Genomic DNA, 22,934 nt, shown 5'->3' with positions numbered 1-22,934 from the left:
TAGGGTGACGTTTCTGGAAACTAAGATTTATTAAGAAGAAAAATCCAAACATATTATCATGGAAATCTTAAAAGTCTTGTGTTTTCCATCCTGTCTTCTATCAGAGAATTGGTGATTTCTTAGGGCTTTAATAGTATAGCTGATGTTAGGTCGTTAATGAGGGCATATTTAAAATGTAAGCCTGAATATGTGATTTTAAGTATATTTCTTCTCCTTTGTATAAAAGTTGTAAAATGGAAATTGATCAATCACCTGCTTAAGAATCTCTAGTAGCTTCCTTTTGCCTAGCATATAAAATTTGAACTGAATCTTTTATTCAATAACCGAAATCAATTTTTTCTTCTTTCCTCATTCTTCTTAATACTTTTTTTAGCTCAAGTGAGACTATTTCCAAGTCTGGATTCTTTTTAGCTCTACCGTTGTATTGTCATCCATATTGTCTGTGTGTATGAACATCTTTATTTTCCCATCTATGGACCACTATTTTTCTTTATCTTACAGCTCTAATTCACAGCCCTACTCTAGGAGGCCCTCCATGATTGATACTAACTGTGGCTGTTGTTTTGTTCTTTGGTTGGTTGGTTTTTATTACTCTGGGCCCCCTATTCTAGTATTCTAGCTCTTTTATTAATACTTCAGAGTACAGTTTGTAAGAACTATGGCAACTTTACTAATATTTAGTTTTTATCATGGACTTATGGCAAGTGAGTGACAAACTTGTCTCTTTTGACAGTAGGCATGATTTCTGCTACCTAATGAATTTCCATGCTATAGTATTCTATTTAAAATTACTAAATCCCTCATTTGTCTCTGAGGCCCTTGGCCCCACAAATCTGCCTCTTGTGCTCAGTTTGTCTGTTTTATAGTGTCTGCACTCCTCAGGAGTCTAGATATTTTGGCATGTGAAAACTGTCTCCGCTAGGGATTTTAATGACACCATTGTATGGTGAGGTACGCCAGATCATGATTGGTGTCCCTTCTGGTAAGTTCTGGGTCTGATGACACATACATTTATTAAATTAATTTTTAAAATTAGAAATACGTAAACGTGTTAAAAATCTCAACTGTTGTATGGTGAAATGCAATCCTTCCTTCCTCTTTTTCCTCCAGCCTCGTAGTTTCTACAAGCAGTTGCAGTCATCTCTTTGTGTGCCTCCTTCCAGGGAAATTCACTGCATATACAAGAGAGGGGGAGAAAGTTATGCATTTTAATTGTTCACTTAATATATTTTGGAGATTGTTTCCTATCACTCATATTTTTAAGGATATATAGCATTCCATTTCTCAGCCTTAATGTCTTTAACCAGTCGTATGCTGATGGACATTTATGGTGTTATCAATTTTTCATTCTTATAAGCAGTACATATACAATTTTGAAAATGTAGATGATACCTTTTGCATGTACTACTAAAAATAAAGTTTCTCAGTCAAAGGAAAGTACATTTTAAATTTAGATGAATTTCGCCAAATTTCCCTTCAATGAAGTTGCATCAGTTTCCATTCCCACCAAGAATATGTGATAGCTGTATCTGGCAAACGTATGTATTTCCCTGGAACTTTGATTTGTTTGAAAGAAGACTAGAAATATATTTATAGTACTGTTACCAATACCTTCTTCACCTTCTATTTTTCTGTAATTCCCCCTGCCAAAATTTAACAGAACATTGTCATTTTCTGGACTCATCATCCTTTTATTTCCATGTTGTAAAAATGTCCGACTTTGGTTTTATGTTTTTGGGGATGACTTAGAATCTTCCACCAGAACCCTGGCAGTGTAGGTCAGGATGTTAAAAATTCTTCTAATAAATAGCATCCAGGAAACACTTCATTAGAGTGAATCCTGGCATAGGGAGTCCTGGGTGGTGGCTCTTGTGACAAGGCCCTGTACCTATGGTAAGTTGGAAATTTAACCACAACCTTAAGGCATACAATGATTGTCTTTCCTTTAGGTGTTAAATTCATAAAATGTGTTAAAGATGAATGGTACCAGTAATATTTCAACAATGTTGGGGTATCATTTTTTTCCGTAGTTACCTGGGTTTTTGTTAGCTTAAGACTTTAGATGTGTAGCTTCAAATCTGGGTTCTTCAACTAGGTCAAGAGTAACACATTTTTCCGCCCACTGGGCAGGCAAACCAAGTTGTAAATGTCACTTTTGAAGAGGATCCTCAAATGGTGCAACACTCCATTAGGTTAGATTAAATTCAGAGCAATAAAATATTTCTGAATATGTTCTCAGAGAAACCCACATCTTAGTTTTCCTTATTTGAGATCATCTTTACCAGTTAAGAGGACACACTTCAAAATACAAACACTCTTTATAAATTCATTATTTCCTAAATCCCTTCCTAGTTTCAGTTTTGACAAGCTCTTTTTGTAACTCCATGTACTTTAGATATTCTTCTTTCAGCCTTGATTTGGCTTTTAGGCTGTCGGGTTTTCCTAATCATAGCAAGTGAGTCAAAAATTAGGGTAGGCTTCCCATGAGAGAGTAAGTAAATTAATTAAACAAAAATAGTGAGAGTTGATTAAAGTGATGCAAGGAGTAAATGGATTCACATTTACAGGATCTTCTGAAATCTGAGTTAAAGGACTGACTCATTGGCTTATCACAGTGCAATTAGCTACTCATGGAGACCAATACATTTTTACTATTAAAAAATAGTGAAATTTTTAAAGATTGGTTAAGGAAGAGTAACATCTTATTAGTGGAGGCAAGGAAAACTTAGATCTAATTTAAATTTCTGTGAAAATCGTGGGTACCAACAGAAGAACATGAAAAAGAGAAGTATTAGGAAAACACCAAAAGGTCTAGTTAGAAACAGGTATTTCTGTGATAGGCCTATCACAGACTGAAGATCAAAGGGAAATTAAACTGCATAGATTTTGGTTTTATTCATTCTTTTGCCCATTCAGCCTGTTCATCAACTCTAACATAGCTCTCGATTCTATCCCATGTGATATATTCATTGACCGACCATGTGTTTTGGATATATTAGCAGCTAGAGATTCAAAAACAACAGTTAGATGGAATGTCATAGGAAATAGTGTCATCAGTGGTATAAAAAATGGTATTAAACCTTCCCCAGATGATGGATTAAAGAGAGAATAAATTAATGGCATAGATATAACCATCTGCTAACCAGGGTTTCACAAGGCATCTGTACCTTAGGCCATTCCTTTTGGGATTTCCACTTGCAAAAAAATATAGTGAAATAAACTTAAACTGAATAGAATGAAGAATTTCTTAGAATCATTCACATTCAATCAATATTTACTGAGTGTCTAATATGTGCCAGATATTATACTAAGATGCCAAGGGTACAGCAGAGGAACAAAAGGTTCCTACATTTGTGCTGCTTATATTTTATTGATATAGTTAATGTGGATCATAAAAATTTTAAACACTGGAGCAGTAAAGTGAGATTAGGAATCCATGTGCCTGAGTGCCTTCAAAGGTTGAGAGACTATCATTTCCTTGAAAAGAATTATGTATTATCGTGGTTATATATGTAAAGGCAAATGACTAAAGAAAATGCTTCTTCAACAACCTCTTTCAATTATCTAAAGTCATTTTCATTATCTAAATATTAAAGAGTAAGAAGGGTGTTTAAGGGAAAAAATAAAGCCTTTTTTTTTTGAGACGGGGTCTCGCTCTGTTACCTAGGCTGCAGTGCAGTGGCACAATCTCGGCTCACTGCAGCTTTGATGTCCTGGGCTCAGGTAATTCTCCCTCCTCAGCCTCTAGAGTAGCCGGGACCACAGGCATGCACCACCATGCCCAACTAATTTAAAAAAATTTTTTTTGGAGATGAAGTTTTGCTACATTGTCCAGGCTGGTCTCAAATTTCTGAGCTCAAGTGTTCTGCCCACCTCAGCCTCCCAAAGTGTTGGAATTACAGGCATTAGCCACTGCACCTGGCCAAAATAAAGCTTAACATGAGCTGATATGAGGGTGATGAGACTGAGTATAAAGCTCATAGGATTCCAGCCTGTGTTCACATAAGTATTCAGAACAAGATAATGTCTACTACCCTCTACACTATTTTGATTTAGGAGTGACTGTACCTCACTCTAACAACCTCACTTAGGAGAGATATCAAGAAAGCCAATTATGACAATATGTGGCTATTCAACATGATGTAGGATCTAAAAAACATGATACATGAAAATTGATTCAACAAACTGGAGGAGATTGTATGTTTGTTCTGAGACTACGTAAGCTTTAGTCATGGTTCTGCTCTTTGCCCTCTGTGCAACCTTGGAATATTTTTACTTTATTTCTTTGTTCTGTTTCCTCACATATGAAACAAAGACAATAACATTGCCTACTATATCAATTAGGATAATTATAGCTTCAGGTAATGGAAAAGCCAGGTAACTTTTGCTCAGTTCACAAAGACATCACTTGTTTACTTAATGAGAAATCTAGAAGTACATGGTTCGGGGTTAGTGTGGTGGTTCCACAATGTGAGGAATCTAGGTTCTCTGTGATTTTCCTAACTTTCCCTCCACTGTTGAAAAATGGCAATGGTTGCTCCAGAAATCTCATTTTCATCATTTCAAGTCCAAAACTTGAAGCACTGAGAGCAGGTGAGGGATACAAAACAGAGAGAAAACCCTCCAAACAGGTTCCCCTTTTTTCAAAGGAAGAAAAAGTATATCCAAGAATCCCTCTAGCAGACGTTCTTCTTTGCCTCCTTAGCCAAAATGGAATTCATGGCCACCTCTAGCTGGAAGAGAGGCTGGGAAAGAAAGTATTTGGTTGGCTGTACTCCATAGCTGGATAAACAGGCAAGAAAGATGGCACTAACAAAGTTGACCACAACCACATTGCAAAGGCTCTCTACCAATTGCTTAAGTCCAGTGAGACTGAATACATGCACAAATAGGACAAAGTAGATTATGTATTCTTTTATTACAGATTTATTATAGGCAGCAAGGATAAACAGAAACCTAGGAATCAGAGCAAGCCAGTCTCCTAAGGCTCAGGAAAGCTGCCCAGGGGTGGATGGAGTTCTGTCTGTGCATGCCCCATGTTGCACCGCAACGGAGGGATCTGGAAAAGCATGCGGCCCTGGGTTTATATACCCTGGGTGACATTTGGCATGCTGAGCTCAAGCATTGCAGAACATCCTGTTCTAGGAGAAACGAGGACACAGTTTGGGTTGTTCTGGGCATTTCCTCTTTATCTCAGGTGTTGAATTCTCGGTACATTCTGCCTGAGAATTACAAGCAAGACAGAGAAGATCTGGGTCAGCCAACATGATCTGTCATCTGGAGACCTGCCCTCTTGTATACCTCAGAATATAACTGTAAATATTAAGTGGGAAGAAACACATAAAATAATTTTCATAGGCATGTAAACATTCAAAAATGGTAACAATTATTTGTCATCTTTATTTGCACCAAAGAGAAAACACTTTAATGGAGAGACTTTATAGCTTCCTTTAAATATTTGAGTTTGGTGATGTATGTACAGAGAACATTATTACTGAAATAATAGCAAACTTTCTATCAACGAGATCTGTTCAAAATCTCTATGAGGTAGTGAGTGTCACATCATGAAGATTTTCACGCAGAACTGGGATGACCTCTGTTACAACTAGGTAGGAACTTGGATTAGGTATGTCTAGGATTTCTTCCAGTTGAAGTTCCTGTGATTCTGCAATAGGGTGGTCAGAGGATCAAGATACAAATTTCTTCTTTTATCTTAAAATTGACTTAATTTGCATTTAGATAAATTGCACTGTTCTGGCTAGATCCAAATTTCTAAAATGAGGAATAATAAAAGTCTAACCATTACAACAACTCTACTGGCCAGTGTGATTCATGCATCATTTTCAGGAAAGAGAATAGTTGCTTAGATACTGAAAGGTACAAAATAATAGTATTTTCTCTTTTTTAGAGGTACAGAATTCTTTTTATTTTTAGATCTTGACATTCTAAATACTTATATCTCTTCAAGATAAAAAATGAACATTGTTTACTTTGGTCAGTTTATATATTCTTAAAATAACTCTGTAGTTCTCATTTATGGAACTTCCCTATTGCAGGTGCATTCTTTCTTCCTTCGTTAGGATTTGGTAAGAGTGCTATGAATGTGTTAGAATGGTGTAAATGATATTTGCTGTGTATGATTTTCCCCCCCTCTCCAAGCCTGCCAGGGGAGGGAGATGTTAAATCTCAAGAGATTCTTTTACCAAGTCTAAGTTTTAAATAAATGAAACTTGTACAGACTCCAACATAACATCTTGAGATAACCTCAGGCCCTGAAGTGTATCAACAAGCAGAATGATCTTAGCCAAGTTGTAAAACTGTCTTTGTAAAGAATAGCTGGACGAAAAACATTAGTAGCAAGTGAATCAGGAGAAAACCTGACTTCAGACTGAAAGGTTTCCTTCAAGGGAAATAAATAGTAAAACCATGTTCTTCAACTTTATATTTTCATGATGATTTAAGCTACCCAAGGAAGCCATGTAGATATGCAAACTACTCATTGAGAAGCTCAGTTGATCGCTACATACACCATCACCAGTTTTTTACTTAGCGTTTTCCCTTCAACCCTTTTCCATATGGCTTCCATTCTACTGCTCACCAACTACATTCAGTTTGCAAAATCCTATGCAAATCTGACCTTAACTTCTCAGCATCATTCAGTAAGGTTAACAACTTCTTCCCCCTAGATGGTTTTGGTGGCACCAGAGTCTTCTGGTTTTCTTCTTGCTTTTTTAGCAGCTCTTTTCAGAAGTATTTGCTGGCTCTCCCTCCTTTACTCCAACTCTTACTGTAGTATCACTAATCTTGGATTGAGTTCCTCCTTCTCTTTTCCTATGTATACTCTCTGACTAAGGTTCAAAATTGTCTTTATCTATTGTTAAATCTGTGTCTCAAGCCTAGAACTTCTCTCCTAAATCCCATCTATCTGAGGGCTTATAAGACTTCAGACTGAACATGCTTAGAACCATGGCTGTCCCCTGCTCCATGGCCCCAAATGCCATATATCTTCATCCTTCCTCAGTTTTCTCATGGTAAATGTTACCATCATCCACTCAGTTAATAATACCTGAAACTAGGGAAACATCCTTCAGTCCTTTTTTTAATATCACCTTCACATCCAGCCAATCAGCAATTTCTGCAATTTATATTCTAGAATATTGGTCAAGTCCAAATGTTGTTTCCACCTCCACCACTGTCACCTAGCACAAGCCACCGTCATCCATCACTTACTCTACTGCAGTAGTCTCCCAGAAATTCTCCTAGCTTCCTTTATTACCCTGTACCAGCCATCCTCTGCACAGCAGCCAGAATGATCTTTTAAAAACTGAAATCATCCCAATTACTCCTTACTCAAAAGTATTGAAGGATTCCTATTGCATGTTGAACCACATCCAGACTCCTTATCATGGTCTGTGGAGAGCTTCATGTTCCCAGCCTGGGCAATGTTTTTAACATGCTAACAGTTCTTTCTATTTCTTACTAAGTCTCACTGACACTGGCCTAACACACCAACCTTTTTCCTGTCTCAGGTCCTTTGTCCTTGCTTTTACCTTTCTCAGAACATCCTTTGTTTCTTTGCATAGCTCATTCCTCCTCCTCCTTCATTTCTCAGCTTAAATGCCACTTCATCAGAGATGCCTTTTTCAAAACTTTACCTAGGGTTTTATTTGTTTTACTTTTTACCTGGATTGATAGGAAGACAATTCTTTTATCTTTTTAGAATTTCAGGTACTTTTAGCATCAAACCTGGAAAGGATGCAAAAAGCAGAAGCAAAACAAGCATTTGGGAGAAGAATGGATTGTGACGAGAAAGCCTTTGCTTGACCACCTCTCTTAAACCTTTCAACTTTCTAACAAAAATGATAAATTCTGAAGCCACTAGGGATCTGGCAGGTAACTAAAATGAATGTGATGAACTATGTGTAAGAAACTTGAGAGTAGTGAACTAGAGACCACATGTCCATCTAAAAATATCCAAAGTAGAAATTCTAAAACATTGTTCATGACAAGCTAAGCTGTTGGAGGGATGATTTTGGCTCTTGAGCTGCCAGTTTAAGATCCATGTGTAGATGTTTCTCTTTTGTTGAATAGATAAGAATATTTCTAGATATATAAGCATCATTTTAAATTTCCATATGCACATACCAAAAATCATACATAATCATTTGATCAACATCCTTTATTGGTCTTTTAGATTTTTTTTCTTTTCTATCAAAGTTTTTGGAGTATTACAAATTTTAATATTACATAAACAATATTTATCTAGCCTAGTTTCCAAAAAAAAAAATTCTTATGTGTAAGCCACAGCAGTTGAAGGTAATACTCAAGGAGATCCATGGAAGAATTTGAAGCAGGGAAATAATCTTTTCTTTTTAGATTATCACATTTGTGTCTTAGAAAAAAATCATTCCACAGCAGTGTGGAGTAAGGATTGGAATTAGAGGAGGCAGGAAAAGTGGCTAGAAACTATTGTAGTAATTTAAATGAGAACTGATGAAAACAAGACAGTTGGATTACAGACATGGAGAAAGAAAGAATCACACTAGAGAATCTAGATGAAGAAAAGCTACAATAGGCAAGTACTAAAGTTTTAAGTTTGCTAACTGTTACAGTAAAAGAGAAAAGAAAAGATGTTATTCAGTAATGATTATCTAGTAGAAGATTACATATCAGTCAGAAAAATCAACTCTTCTTGAACTCCAAGAGGAACACATTATGTCACATTATAAAGGAATATTGTCCTACAAAGGACACTAGGCAAGAAAATGACTGTTTCTTATGACAGCACTTGATGAAAAGCAAAGGTAATATAGTTCATAATTTAGTGATGCAGGTCTGTAAAGAACTAAAATGATATTGTATAGGCATATTTTTATAATTTAGCTAATATGAAGACAGAATGTTAAAAATCTAGGAAATGAATTAACAGCATGTTCTTTAAACTATGTTTTTTAAACAGCAAACTATGACCAAGAATTTGTGAGATGTCGATAGTAGGTAACAAATAGCACTTAAAGAAATGAAACAATGTATTTCATATGTACATGTATACAAATAGAGTATTTGTTTTAAGGGTAAGCACTGTAACATAAAACGTGTGTATGTGTCTGTGTGGGTGTGTGTGTTGTGTGCGCATGCATGCAAGTGTGTATACCTGTAGCTGAATACATCCCTTACTGCAGGTTGTAGTAAAAATAAGTTTAAAAAGCACTGCTTGGACAACCTTCCAGTATGTCTCCTCTTGGCTATGATTCTGTCTGAGATTGCTGTAGAGTGTAGTAGGGTAAGAACCTCTGAGCTGTTGTTTAAAGGCAGATTTGCAATCAAACCTCCTGAGAGATTATGAGCAAACTGATGGCCTCCTAGTTCCACTTCAGGTTATGCCCACATGGAACCAGCTCCTCTTCACAAAATGCTTCAAAGAAGCTAAGGCAGGACAAAGTCCATGGATCTGTTCAAATGCTGAAACAAACCCATGGTTGAAGCTATTGAATTCTGTCCCAAAGACTCAATGTGGCTAACTCAGAATATTAATTTTAAGTAGGAGCACATCCTGCTCAACCAGAATGTACTGGTGTTGAGATACGCATCCAGGGCCACCTCCCAGAATTGCCCCAAGTGTGAGACAAGTAAAATAAATGTGTGAATACAATTAGGTGGATAAAAAACCAGGAATTAGTGGGGACACAGTGAATTAGAGAGTGTGTGACTTTCTAAAGCTAGGCAGCCAGTACATAGCTCCAGCTCATTGTTGTGTGTGGGAATGCATCTCAGTGTTTCCAGTCCTCCCCGATTGTCAAGAGACCCAGAAATCCAGATTTTTATGTAAAATAACTAAATGTTAGCAACATATGTAAACATTTTAATGATGTATTACAGGACAAAAGACTCCGTGGGCAAGATTCACTCCAGTGGCTCCTGATTTTGCCTCTCTTCACCTAGATCAGACTCTTTTAATCAAGAAGTTCCTTTTTTGAATAAAATTTGTTAGAAGTCTAATAAATAAATAAAAATGCAACCGAATGAAAACACTCCTCTTTGGGGGTGGGGTGAGGCTGGAGCCACAACCACCTGCCTATTCTCTCTCTCTTTAGCCTTACCACAGGGATTCCCCCTGTTCAGAAAATAGAGAAACCATAAGATTCTTTTTTCTTTAAATTCAAATTGGCAATATGCCAGCAGGTTCCATTATTTCTTAAGGACATTCTTATAATAGTAAGATTATATCATCAACATAGGGAAGGATGCTTATCTCTACGTTTTTATATATGTTGGGACATATATAGGAGGAAATATATAGATCTTTTGAGCCAGATTAAGCTATATAGGCACAAATTATAAATAAAAATGTTTAGGTGCTATCCAGTTTTAAGCCATTTAAAATTAGAACTAACCCTTTCAAAATCCATTCTGGTATTGCCATATTGATTTAGATAAACACTTAAAATCTGAGATCTACACCAAAGTCATGTAAGTTGGCCCACAGAGTAGCCTGAGAGTCCTTGTGGAATAAGGCAGAATATAAATGAACAGCCAAAAGATTGTCCTTATCTATGGCATCAAAAGCTGATAATAGATCACACAACATACCTGGGGAAATAGAGTTTTTCATAATGAGATTCCCGTAAAGTAAAGGGGACAGGACTTTGAGCCCCATGGCTAAATGACATGTTCAAAATCTCACTGTTAATTAATCATGATGTGGGACTAGAATCTAGCCTTTTTTTTTTTTTTTTAAATGGAGTTTTGCTCTTGTTGCCCAGTCTGGAGTGCAATTGCCTGATCTCGGATCTCGGCTCAATGCCACCTCAGCCTCCTGGGTTCAAGCGATTCTTCTACCTCAGCCTCCCAAGTAGCTGGGATTACAGGCACCCGCTACCACGCCTGGCTAATTTTTTGTATTTTTAGTAGAAATGTAGTTTCACCATGTTGGCCAGGCTGGTCTCGAACTCCTGATCTCAGGTGATCTGCCCACCTCGGCCTCCCAAAGTGCTGAGATTACAAGCGTGAGCCACCGTGCCCGGCCAAATCTAGCCTTTTCTATTCTGAGGTGCTGTTTTTATTTTTCATCTTCTCTGTCCCAATAACACAAGATTTTGAAAAAAATCTCCATAATAAATGTTTCAGGCTTTTGATTTAAGATAATTTTGACAAAAGTTATAGTGAGACTAGAAATTTACAACAGATTTTATGTATAATTTTGTATCAAGTCAGTCAACAGCTGTTGAGAAAGGCATATCAAACTGCTGAATATGCATGGTGAAAAAAAGCATCCTAAAATGTGGGTATTTGCTTGATAAATTTCCAATGCCTAATACAAATTTTATGGCTTTTCTTTTTTTAATGGCGTTTGCTCTTGTTGCCAAAGCTGGCGTGCAATGTGGTGATCTCAGCTCACTGCAACCTTCAAACCCTCACCTCCCAGGTTCAAGTGATTTTCCTGCCTCAGCCTCCCAAGTAGCTGAGATTACAGGGGTGCACCACCACACCTGGCTAATTTTTTGTATTTTTAGGGTTTCATCATGTTGACCAGGCTGTTCTCAAACTCCTGACCTCGTGATATGCCTGCCTTGCCTCCCAAAGTGCTGGACGTGAGCCACCACACCCAGCCTATGGCTCTTTGCATGTTCTTCGCAACCCCTTAATGTGGTGTCAGAAATGGAAACTGACATACATTGAAATATTATTTATTCTTTTCATATATGTCCCATACTATTTATTGCAGAACTATCATCTATCTCCTTTCCTGAGCACAAAGTTCCTCAAAATGAAAGCAGCTTTTGAACAGAGGTAGTCTATCAATATTTTCTGTCTTTCCTTGCCTCCTGCCCATAATCCCCATTTTGCTAACTTCTGTTGAACTCCTCACCTTGGGTAAAGATGCAGCTTTGCGTGAATTTTTGAAAGTGACTTTTGGTGATTTAGCTGCTAAATGTGTATGATAGAAATCCAGCTTACCTTGGAGGCTCTCAGGATTTTTAACTTACCATGCCAGAAAGCAGACCAGTCTGGGGAAATTCAGCTAATGTCTCCCAGCTGTGCAGGAAAAGTGTGAACGGCTCTGTCAGAAAAGCTGCCTCTTTCTCTTCTTTTCCAGACGGAGCCTTATACTGAAACATCACCTCTCATTTGCTGTTTGGACAACAGTGATGGAACTGCTGCTTTATTGCCCACGGAGAAGCAAAGTGAAGAGTCTAAAGTGGCTCTTGCAGTTACACTGGACAAAAGAAGTTTGATACTCAGTCTTGGTCCTGAAGAACACATAGAGAAGGCTGACAGATTATATATACTCACAGCTTTGGCCTAAAGGTGGCTGGTCGACCAATAAGTAATACAAGAAGAAATGGTCTTTTCTGGAATTGTACTTCTTTCCAGGTGAGCAAATTAAATGCCATCACTTAGTCCTGGGAGCAATCCAGCATTGCTTGGTGAATTTCCAAAGTCTGTTTGTTAGAATGTTGGAGATTCTGCATGATTAGGCTGTTAAAATAAGTGACAGAAACTTAGAAAAACAAAAACCTTCAGTGAGAAATATTAAATTTCAGCCACAGGGCAGTAATTGTCAACCTTAATGCTTTATCAAGAAACAGAAACTGAATGACTACCTATGTTTAGCATGATTTTAGCAAACATTGTTTATTGCCTCTCCAGCAGCTGTTCCCTTTACTACAGCAAAACCCACCTGTCATGGTAGAGGCTGAAAATTTTAGAGTCTTGCTTTTCCAACTTCCTTTACAAGGAGGGTTAGTCATATGACATAATGCTGACCCATGAAGGAGGTTTGCTGACTTCAGAGGAGTATTTTTTCATGATTAAAGTTATATGAATGAGGGCCAGGTAAGGTGGTTCATAATTGAAACCTCAGCACTTTGGGAGGTTGAGGTGGGCAGATTGCTTGAGCCCAGGAGTTCTAGACCAGCTTGGGCAACATAGTGAAACCTCGTCTCTACAAAAATTACAGAAGTTAGCCAGGCCTATTGTTGCACACCTGCAATTCCAGCTACACAGGAGGGTGGGGCAAGAGGATGGCTTGAGCCTGGGAGGTCACAGCTGCAGTGAATTGCGATTGTGCCACTGCACCCCAGCCTGGCACACTTCATGAGAGTAGTGACTTCCTGTTTTATTTATGGTTATGTTCCCATGCTTACAATAATGCCTGGTACTTAGTACTGTCTCATAAAATTTACTTATTAACTGAATGATTGCATACAAATATTTGTGAGTGACTGTGATGGTTAGAACTGCAGTAGCCGTTTTGCAACCTTGAAGCAAGCTTTATGACTGTAGCCAACACCCTGAGGATAGCAGAGTGGAAGGTCTTTGATTACATCATTGAACAACTGAGACAGACTTATGGAAAATTACCTCTTCTTGTAATTTTATATAACAAATCTCCTAATATTTAAACTACATTTGTGGCCAAACATGGTGGCTCATGCCTATAATCCTAATACTTTGGGAGGCCTATGTGGGAGGATCTGTTGAGGTCAGGAGTTCAACACCAGCCTGTGCAACATAGGAAGACACTGTCACTACAAAAAATTATAAAATTAGCCTGGTGTGGTGGCACATGCCTGTGGTCCTAGCTACTCAGGAGGTTGAAGTAGGAGAATCACTTGCGCTGCGGAGATTGAGGCTGCAGTGAGTCATGATTGCACCACTGCACTCCAGCCAGGGGAACAGAGCAAGACTCCATCTCAAACAAAAAACAAACAAGTAAATAAGCTGCATTCATTTATTCATTCAGCAAACATTTATGGAGTATCCCATTTGTGCTAGACTTTGTTCTAAGCTTTAGGTTCCACAGCAGTGGAAAAAAACACAGTTTTTATATCCATTTTAACAGAAAGCAACAGTGAACAAATTCGCAAGTGAATGCATTTCATTTGATGATTAGCACAGCGGAGGAAAATAAAACTGAGTAAGGAGAAATAGATAGTGCCAAGCTGGGGAGGGGTTGTTGTTGCTGTTTTACATAAGGTGACCAAGGAAGACCATAATGGAAAAGTGACATTTAAGCAGGAATGAAGGAAGAGAGGCAGGGAATCATGCCACTGTGTGACTTGGAAGAGGATTCTGGGCAGAGGAATGAGAAATGCAAATACTCTGAGATGAGAATTTGTGATTAGATGATTAGACCAAAGCCAGCGAGTGAGGAGAGTAGTAGGAATAAGCTAATAAGGTAGTGGGGACAGCTGAGAGGAGCCTGGTAAGGTCTTGGACGTACTTTAGCTTTAATCTCCACGAGATAAGCTATTTGGGAGATGGGAAGTTTAAACAAAGGAGTGACGATTTGACTTTTTTTTTTTTTTTTTTTTTGAGATGGAGTTTTGCTCTTGTTACCCAAGCTGGAGTGCAATGACACGATCTTGGCTCACCGCAACCTCCGCCTCCTGGGTTCAGGCAATTCTCCTGCCTCAGCCTCCTCAGTAGCTGGGATTACAGGCACACGCCACCATGCCCAGCTAATTTTTTGTATTTTTTGGTAGAGACGGGGTTTCACCATGTTGACCAGGATGGTCTCGATCTCTTGACTTCATGATCCACCCGCCTCGGCCTCCCAAACTGCTGGGATTACAGGCTTTATATTTTTAAAGGATCCCTCTGGCTGTGGTATTAAGAATAGACTTAGGGCTTGAGTGGAAACGGAACCATTTAAGACTTTGAAATAACACAGGCAAGAAATGATGGTGGTTAGATCAACATGAAACTGTGAAGGTGGTAAGTGTTCAGATTTATGTATATTTTGGAGGTAGGGCCGTACTTTCTGCAGCATTTTAGATAAAAGACCATCTATACTTTTGTTTTGAGATTTTTTTTTTTTAATTTCATTTGCTCACTCCCTTGCTCATCCACTATTTATGAAAATGTTCCAAGACATACTGACATATTTTCATAAGCTTTTTTAAAGTAATTTGCCACTTTATATTTAGCATTAAACCATCTTTGATGATGATTATTATTTCTGTAATAATCACTTTTGACCCCAGAAACATTCCTGAGAAGAAAGAAAACTGCTTGTGAGGCTGGGTGTGGTGGCTCATGCTGTGATCCCAATGCTGTGGGAGGCTGAGGCGGGAGGATTATTTGAGCTCAGGAGCTTGAGACCAGCCTGGGAAACAGAGAAAGATCCCATACGTAAAACAAAACAAAACAAAAAATTACCCAGGCATGCTGATGCACACCCGTAGTCCCAGCTACTGAGGAAGCTGAAGCAGGAGGATTCCTTGATCCTAGAAGTTCAAGAGTGAGCCATGGTCACACCACTGCACTCTTAAAAAAAAAAAAACGCTAATTTTAAAGTGTCCAGGTCTACTTTGGATTTCTTTCCAATATTGAATGTTAGAGCTAGTTATCAAATTAATTAATAGGGCCCTAAGTTGGTCTTGTCCAACTTTACATTTGAAAGATGGAGAAACGGAAACTCTAACAATTCCTCTGAGCTTCAGTATTTTGTTAGTATAATGAATTAATAGTGCTAAATGTTTCTCCAAGGGCTCCTCCAGTTTTGTAATTTCAATGATTTAAAAATTTAAGTTATAGTATCACACTTCCTTTAAATATCCAAGTAACTAGAGCTCGAATTCTATTTTGCTTGACAGACATCAAGAAATCCAGATGCTAACAATGTTTTCTTTCTGAAATATTTCAAGGATTACTTGAGGAATGCCTGTATGTTCCACAGATTCAGCCTGGTTGTCACTTGTCATTTCAGCTAACTGACTTGCTCTGACCACAGGCCAAGGCCTATTCTTTTGCTATTTCCTTGTTGATTTTAGGCCACCTTCTTATGTTTAGTAAAGACAGCACCATAAACTTCAGTGAGAGTTTTCTAAGGTCTGGAGGATAGTGTCATGTGATTCTAATGAAGAGTGACTAGTTTGATACTGTCAGTCCTGTCAGTTCACAGGTTTAAGTTTTTTGATTGTGGTTTACTACTTAGTTCTTCTTTCTTTAATTCTTTTGCTTGGCTTTAGTGTGGTTATGGACATATGACTATGTAAAAGGGATGAATTTAGTTGTCCTAAAGAAAGTACTCAAAACACAGCTACCATATATAATCTGACAGTTATATTTATTTCCTGTGGCTGCTGTAACAAAATACTACAAGTTTGGTGGCTTAAAACAACACAAATGTAATCTCTCACTGTTCTGGAAGCCAGAAGTGCAAGATCAGTTTCACTGGGCAGAAATCAAGGTATCAGCAGGACAACATTCCTTCTGGAGGCGCTAAGGGAAATTTCTGGCCTCTGTCAGTTTCTGGTGACCAGCTGCATTCCTGCCTGACTCCAGTCTCCGCCTCCATGGTCACATTGCCTCCTCCCCTTCTGTCTGTGGCAAATCTTCCTCTGCCTTTCTTTTATAAAGATGCATACTGTGTCATTAGGGCCTACTCAGATGATATCCCACTCTTAAGAGCCTTAGCTTAATCACATCTGCAAAGACCCTTTCCAATAATATAACATTTACAGATTCCAAGATTAGAACCTGATGTCTTCATGAGCTATTATTCAGCCTACTATTGTAGTCTTTGGTGTTATTCCCCAAAAGGTTCCAATTTGTACCCTTCTGGGCAATAGTAGTATTGCCCTAACTGACTACCTTTGGTTGGGTGGAGGATGCAACTAGCTATGACCAATGAGTAAAAGTAACTTATATTGCATGCAGGCTAAAGCAAATAATTGCTAGTGCAAGAACTCAAGAGCTTGACCCCTCTGCTGTGAGCTGAACAATTTTTGGAATGATGACTGTATCATTAATCCAAGCTCCAGGGAAAAAGACAAGGAATAGAGTCCCCTGATGACTCCAATGACATAAAGGATGAGTAGGGAATAAACTTGTGCCTTTAGAAGTCTAATTTGGTTTTAGTTTTGTTTTGATTTGGTGTTTCTGTGATATACCTTAACCTTAATTCACTGACACATCCAGAATCTAAGCTGTCAATTACCTGAAGGCCAGAAAAATAAAAACAGTTTTCCTTTCACAATAGTCCAAGACCTGCCTCCTGGATGACTACAAGTGGGGAATTCCTTTGTCTATTTCTCCCAAAGAAAATCCTGTTACCAACTCATATCAGAACTCAGTAACTGATCATTAATACATTTTCTAGGATGTGGGATTTTTAAAAATTAGTAAAAGCTTTATTGAAATAGAATGGGATATTATTCATACATCATACAATTCACTCTTTTAACATATGTAGTTTTGTACTTTTTAGTATATTCACAAAGCTGTGCAACCATTACCATTATCTAATTTTAGAACATTTTCATCATCCCAAAAAGAAACCCTGCACCCAATTAGCAGTCATTCCCCATTTATAACTCCCTACTTTCAGCTTCTTCCAGCCATTTTCTGTCTCTGTGAATTTGCCTATTCTGGGCATTTCATGTAAGTGGAATCCTATTTTCTTTGTGGCCTTTTTCAACCAGCCTCTTTAGCACAATGTCTCCAAGGATCATCCATGTTGTAACGTGTATCTGCACTTCATTATTTTTTATGACTGAATGATACTCAATTGAATGGATGTACCAGATTTTTTTATCCATTCATCAGCAAATAAACATTTGGGTTATTTCTACTTTTTAGCTATTGTGAATAGTGCTCCTATGAACATTTGTGTGCAAGTTTTTGTGTAGACATGTTTTCACTTCTGGGTCATTCAATCTTGGAATTGCATGTGGGCCATAAACAGTCCAACCTTGACCCTTTTCAAAATCTCTTTCCTAGTTTGAGTTGATAGGAAGATTAGGCTACATATCTGTAGTAGTTTTCTAATTCCTGTAACAAATTATAAATTTAGGCTTAAAACAACACAAATTTATTATCTTTTAGTTCTGGAGGTCAGAGTCCAAAATGTATTTCCCTGAGCTAAAATGCAGGTGTTGGTGAGTTCTAGAGGGTAATCTCTTTCTTTTCCTTTTCCAGCTTCCATAAGCTGCCTGTATTGCTTGGCTTGTGGCTCACTTCCCTCTGCAAAGCCCCCATTTTCTAACACTGCATCACTCTAACTCTGACTCTCTCTTCCACATTTAAAGGACCCTTGTGGTTACATTTGGCCCACCCAAATAATCTAAGATAATCTCTTTATCTTAAGGTCATCTAATTAGCAACCTTAATTTCAACTGCAATCTTCATTCCTTCTTATATGTACCATAACATAGCATATTCACAGATTCTGGCACAGACACCTTTGTGGGGTGCATTATTCTGCTTATTACAATATCTTTTAGCTGTCTTGGAATCTCTTGTCTTAATCCTTTAGAAACAATTGTTTGTGTGCACACACAGACACACACATACACACACACACACACACACACACACACACACACACAGAGAGACACGCCTCTTAAGGAAAATACAGCTAGAAGAGAGTCTAAATCAATACCCAAAAAATAAAAATTATCTGTTATGAATGCAAAATATATAGCCACTCTAAAAGTAATTTGGTAGTTTCCTACAAAACTAAACATAGGCTCCAGTAATCATACTCCTTAGTATTTACCCAAATGAATTGAAGACTTGCATCCTCATAATACCCTGCATATAGATATTTATAACAGTTTTATTCTTAATCATCAAAATTCAGAAGCAATCAAGATGGCCTTCAGAAAATAAAAAAAAAATAAGTAAATAAGAAATAAATAGGCCAGGTACAGTAGCTCATGCCTATAAACCCAGCACTTTGGGAGGCTGAGGCAGGCGGATCACCTGAAGTCAGGGGTTCAAGCCTGACCAACATGGTGAAACCCCATCTCTAGTAAAAATACAAAAGTTAGCCAGGTGTGGTGGCGTGCACCTGGAATTCTTGGGAGGCTGAGGCAGAATAATCACTTGAACCCAGAAGGTAGAGGTTGCAGTGAGCCGAGATCGTGCCACTGCACTCCAGCCTAGGCGACAGAGCAAGACTCTATCTCAATAAACAAACAAACAAATGAGCTAATGAACCACAGAAAGACATGGAGGAGACTTAAGTGGATAATGCCAAGTGAAAGAAACCAATCTGACAAGGCTATCTATTGTATCATATCAAATATGCGACATTCTGGAAAAGGCAAAACAATGGAGATAGTGAAAACGCCAGTGGTTGCCAGAAGCTGGGGTAGGAGGAGTGAGGGATGAATAAGTGGAACAGAGGGTAATTTTAGGGCAGGAAGATTATTCTGTATGATACTATAATGGTAGATGCATGTCATTGTACATTTCCCAAAATCCAAAGAATGTGCAAGAGTAAGAATGAGCAACAGTAAGAATGAACTTAATGTAAACTATAGACTTCAGTTAATGTATCAATATTGGCCCATCAATTGTCACAAATGTCCCATACTAATGCAAGATGTTAACAATAAAGGAATCTATGGAGGGGTGAGAAGAGATATATAAATTCTGTGTTTTCTGGAGAGGAGATAGAGAAACTCTGTATTTTCTGCTCATTGTTTCTGTAAACATAAACCTGAAAACCTAAACCTCATTGTTTCTGTAAACATTTTCAATTATTTTAAAAATATGATCTAAGAGAGATGCATTGTAATCACTATGAAAATAAGGTTTTACATCATTTCTCAGAAAAGTATAGCTTTTGGAGCTGCCCTTCTCAAATATCTGTATTACGTAACTCTTTCTCTACATGTGGGTCATTTTCCCCAAACAAAAAGTCAATAGGCTACAAAAATAGAAGTCTAGTCTCTACCTCATAAAAAGCAGAAGAGCTTTATAACTTTTAAGTGATAGTTTTTCCAGAATCAACTCTCTGATGTTTCAAATATTCTTAAGATCCAGTCTCAGTTACCACCATCCTGCTACACCTATAATATGATTAAATAAATCTAAGAACAAGCCTTCCTGCTTAGCAGCTCTGTGTATTAGCTGAAATTCAAAGGAAATTAATTTCAGATAACAGCTATTGTACATTTGATCTCAAAGTAAAAGATTTGTGCACTGTCTAAGCCATCTTTAGACCCCCAGGGCATTTGTTCCTTTAGAAAAGAAGAAAAGTCTCCACTAGTGAATACTGAAATAGACATCTAAGAATTACCATCATTTCCTGTTTTTCTGTGAAGGTTTTTGGCAAGTCAAACTCACTCATCATTATCACTTCTATTGAAAAATTACAAAAGTTGAAATCAATCACCAAGAAAGTGAGTTTATTTACATCTTAGGCAAGATTCTGGGCTGTTATAGGGATATGGTTTTAGCAAAGGTTTAAAAAAAAAGAATGTACAATTTGTTAAGCTCAGTAACTGTTTAGTTTGGTCACTCTTTCACATTGAGCACGCCAGAATTAGGAATTTTGAGTGACTTTCTAGCAGAAATAGTATATCGATGATTTTAACTCCTTAAAAGCTCATAAACGCCAGGCACATGCCTGTAATCCCAGCACTTTGGGAGGCCGAGGTGGGCAGATCATGAGGTCTTGAGATGGAAATAATCCTGGCTAACATGGTGAAACCCTGTCTCTACTAAAAATACAAAAACTAACTGGGCGTGGCAGCACATGCTTGTAGTCCCAGCTGCTTGGAGGTTGAGGCAGGAAAATCGCTTGAACCCAGGAGACAGAGGTTGCAGTGAGCCGCGATCGCACCACTGCACTCCAGCGTGGGGACAAAGCAAGTCTCAAAAACAAAACAAAACAAAACAAAACAGAAAACGTTCATCATAAGTTAGCCTGCTACAATTTCATGGATGCTGGCAGAAAACATGAGACTCTATGGGTCAGAGATAGAGGACTTTATTATGCCTGGCACAGACGGCAGCATGAGTATTGCATATTTGTGTCTGTTCTCTTTGTCCTCAAGTCCCACAAGGACAATATGGGCCTAGATAGATGCAGTGGGCTGTGTTACAGGAGAGCAGCCCTAAGCTTAGGGAACCTGAATTCATTTTTGCTGGCCAGTAAACATAACAGCCCTTTGCTTTAGAAGAAGACACTGGCTTCCAAAGCTGTGAGCGAACTTATCCTTTGCTCTGGAGGGAGATACGATCTCCATCTTCCAAGGATTTGTATTATACAAAAATCTTTGAAATGATATTCTGGAAAAAAGGCTGGAGAATGCATGGCTCACAAGACATGCAGAAATGTGTGACCTATAAAGAGTTGTCTTCCACACTTTCCTTGAAGTTTCTGACATGCACTGTACTCCATATTATAAGGTGATTCAACCTGACAGACCTGCTCACATTTTAATATGTATTTTGGATATTCCTTCTATCAGAGGCAGTGATTTGTCCAGAAACATCCAACCTTACGCATTATAATTGAAGTCTGATGAGTGGTGTGGTTTGTGATCAGAGAGATGAATCTAAGCTAGTGGCCGTATGTGGGCATTGGACCAATAAACTTTGCCTCAATCAGTTGTACTAGAAAGCATTTAATAGATTAAACAAGATCCTGGAGGAAATTGTAAATTCATCTATTGGAATTCCTATCAATCATGAATCCCATTGACACAACTTTTGTATCAAACTATCCTCTTATGCCCTCTTCTTCTGCCAGAGTTTATGTCCTCATCTGATTCTATAGGACTATCGTAATTGTCTCCTCTTTTTTCTTGCTGGCTCCTTTTTTCCCGTCTTGTCCAACTCTAATTCACCATTTACACAGCTGCCAGAACAAATTTCTAAAATGCAAATCTAAACATATCACTTCTGTTCTAAAAAATCTGCAATACCTCTTATCCTACAGACTGTAGGATAAACTTCAAACCTTTTTGTATAGGACAGGTATCTTTCCAAAATTTGACTCCTGATTAAAACTTTAAGCACAACACTTCATCCCACTCTTCTAGCACTTTCATTGGTAAAATGGAGAGGTAATAACAGCATATGTCTCCTCAGTTGCTTTGAGTTACATGGATTCACATATGCAAATTGATTAGGACAAAGCCTCGTAATAATTGCTCTAGAATTGTCATGAGAAAAGTAATTCTTCAGCCATGTTGAACTGCTATCAATTTCTCCAATAGGTTAGATCAACCATTACCTGCTCTATGAAGGCATTTTGAATACTTCATAGTTTTGGACTCTACTTTTCTCATCCTGGTGCCCATAATATTGGCTTTCCCCCAGTCAAATGCTTCCAATTCAGTCTCCCTCCTAAAGGGTAAAATTTAGGAAAGAGTGTTTATATTTTACAAATGTTTGGATTCCCAAGGCTATCCCATTGTTTGGCACATAAAAGATGGTAAGTTTTTTGTTTGTTTTTTTATAGAGTTTTGCTCTTGTTACCCAGGTTGGAGTGCAACAGCGCAATCTCGGCTCACTGCAACCTCTGCTTCCTGGGTTCAGGCAATTCTCCTGCCTCAGCCTCCTGAGTAGCTGGAATTACAGGAACACCCACCATGCCCCGCTAATTTTTTGTATTTTTAGTAGAGACGGGGTTTCACCATGTTGACCAGGATGGTCTCCATCTCTTGACCTTGTGATCCACCCGCCTCAGCCTCCCAAAGTGCTGGGATTACAGGCGTGAGCCACTGCGCCGGGCCCGCTAAGTATTTATTGAACAGTGCTGTATGCTGTTTCTGCTTGGAATGGAAATGTGACCAGCAGATCTTTCCATGCTCTTTTCATGTCTTTTGGTTTTGCAGGTATAGCTATTAATTACAGGTCTTCTGGCTGCCTTTGTTTTCTTTTTTCTCTATAAGGCCCATATAGTACCTTTGCTCAGAAATCCAGCAGTTTCTGAAAATCACATCTTAGCCCCCTTCCTATCCCTGGGACTAGAAGTATTATTACAAATAAAGGATATAGGAGTCACATGCATAGTCTTTCTGGTTTTGAAATTTATCAGGCAGACTTCTGGATACTTATTTTTTAGTTAGTCTAGAAACTCAATGTAGAAATATCTCACCTCATAAGATCCATTTACTTAGGATTTACGTGAAAGGAAGGTGCTATTTCTTTGCTGCTGTATTTTGTCTATATCTTCTTGTTAG

The 22,934-nt window shown here is 38.1% G+C and overlaps 1 long non-coding RNA gene across 2 annotated transcripts in view; it reads left to right on the top strand.

The window, feature by feature from the left end:
• The window catches only part of LOC141585630 (uncharacterized), a 436,560-nt gene that overhangs the window by 96,320 nt on the left and 317,306 nt on the right, over positions 1-22,934 (top strand). The window contains exons 3-4 of one of the 2 annotated variants that reach the window (XR_012519218.1): positions 7,721-7,893; positions 12,098-12,375. This is a non-coding gene — a long non-coding RNA (uncharacterized LOC141585630). The remainder of the gene's footprint in view (positions 1-7,720; positions 7,894-12,097; positions 12,376-22,934) is intronic. The other variant, XR_012519217.1, reaches the window with a different exon arrangement.

The sequence above is a fragment of the Saimiri boliviensis genome, chromosome 9 (genome assembly GCF_048565385.1).
Source record: "Saimiri boliviensis isolate mSaiBol1 chromosome 9, mSaiBol1.pri, whole genome shotgun sequence".
In the NCBI taxonomy this organism is placed as follows: domain Eukaryota; kingdom Metazoa; phylum Chordata; class Mammalia; order Primates; family Cebidae; genus Saimiri; species Saimiri boliviensis.
The sequence above is the reverse complement of the archived record's forward strand: the minus strand, read 5'-3'. Positions and strand labels throughout refer to the sequence as shown.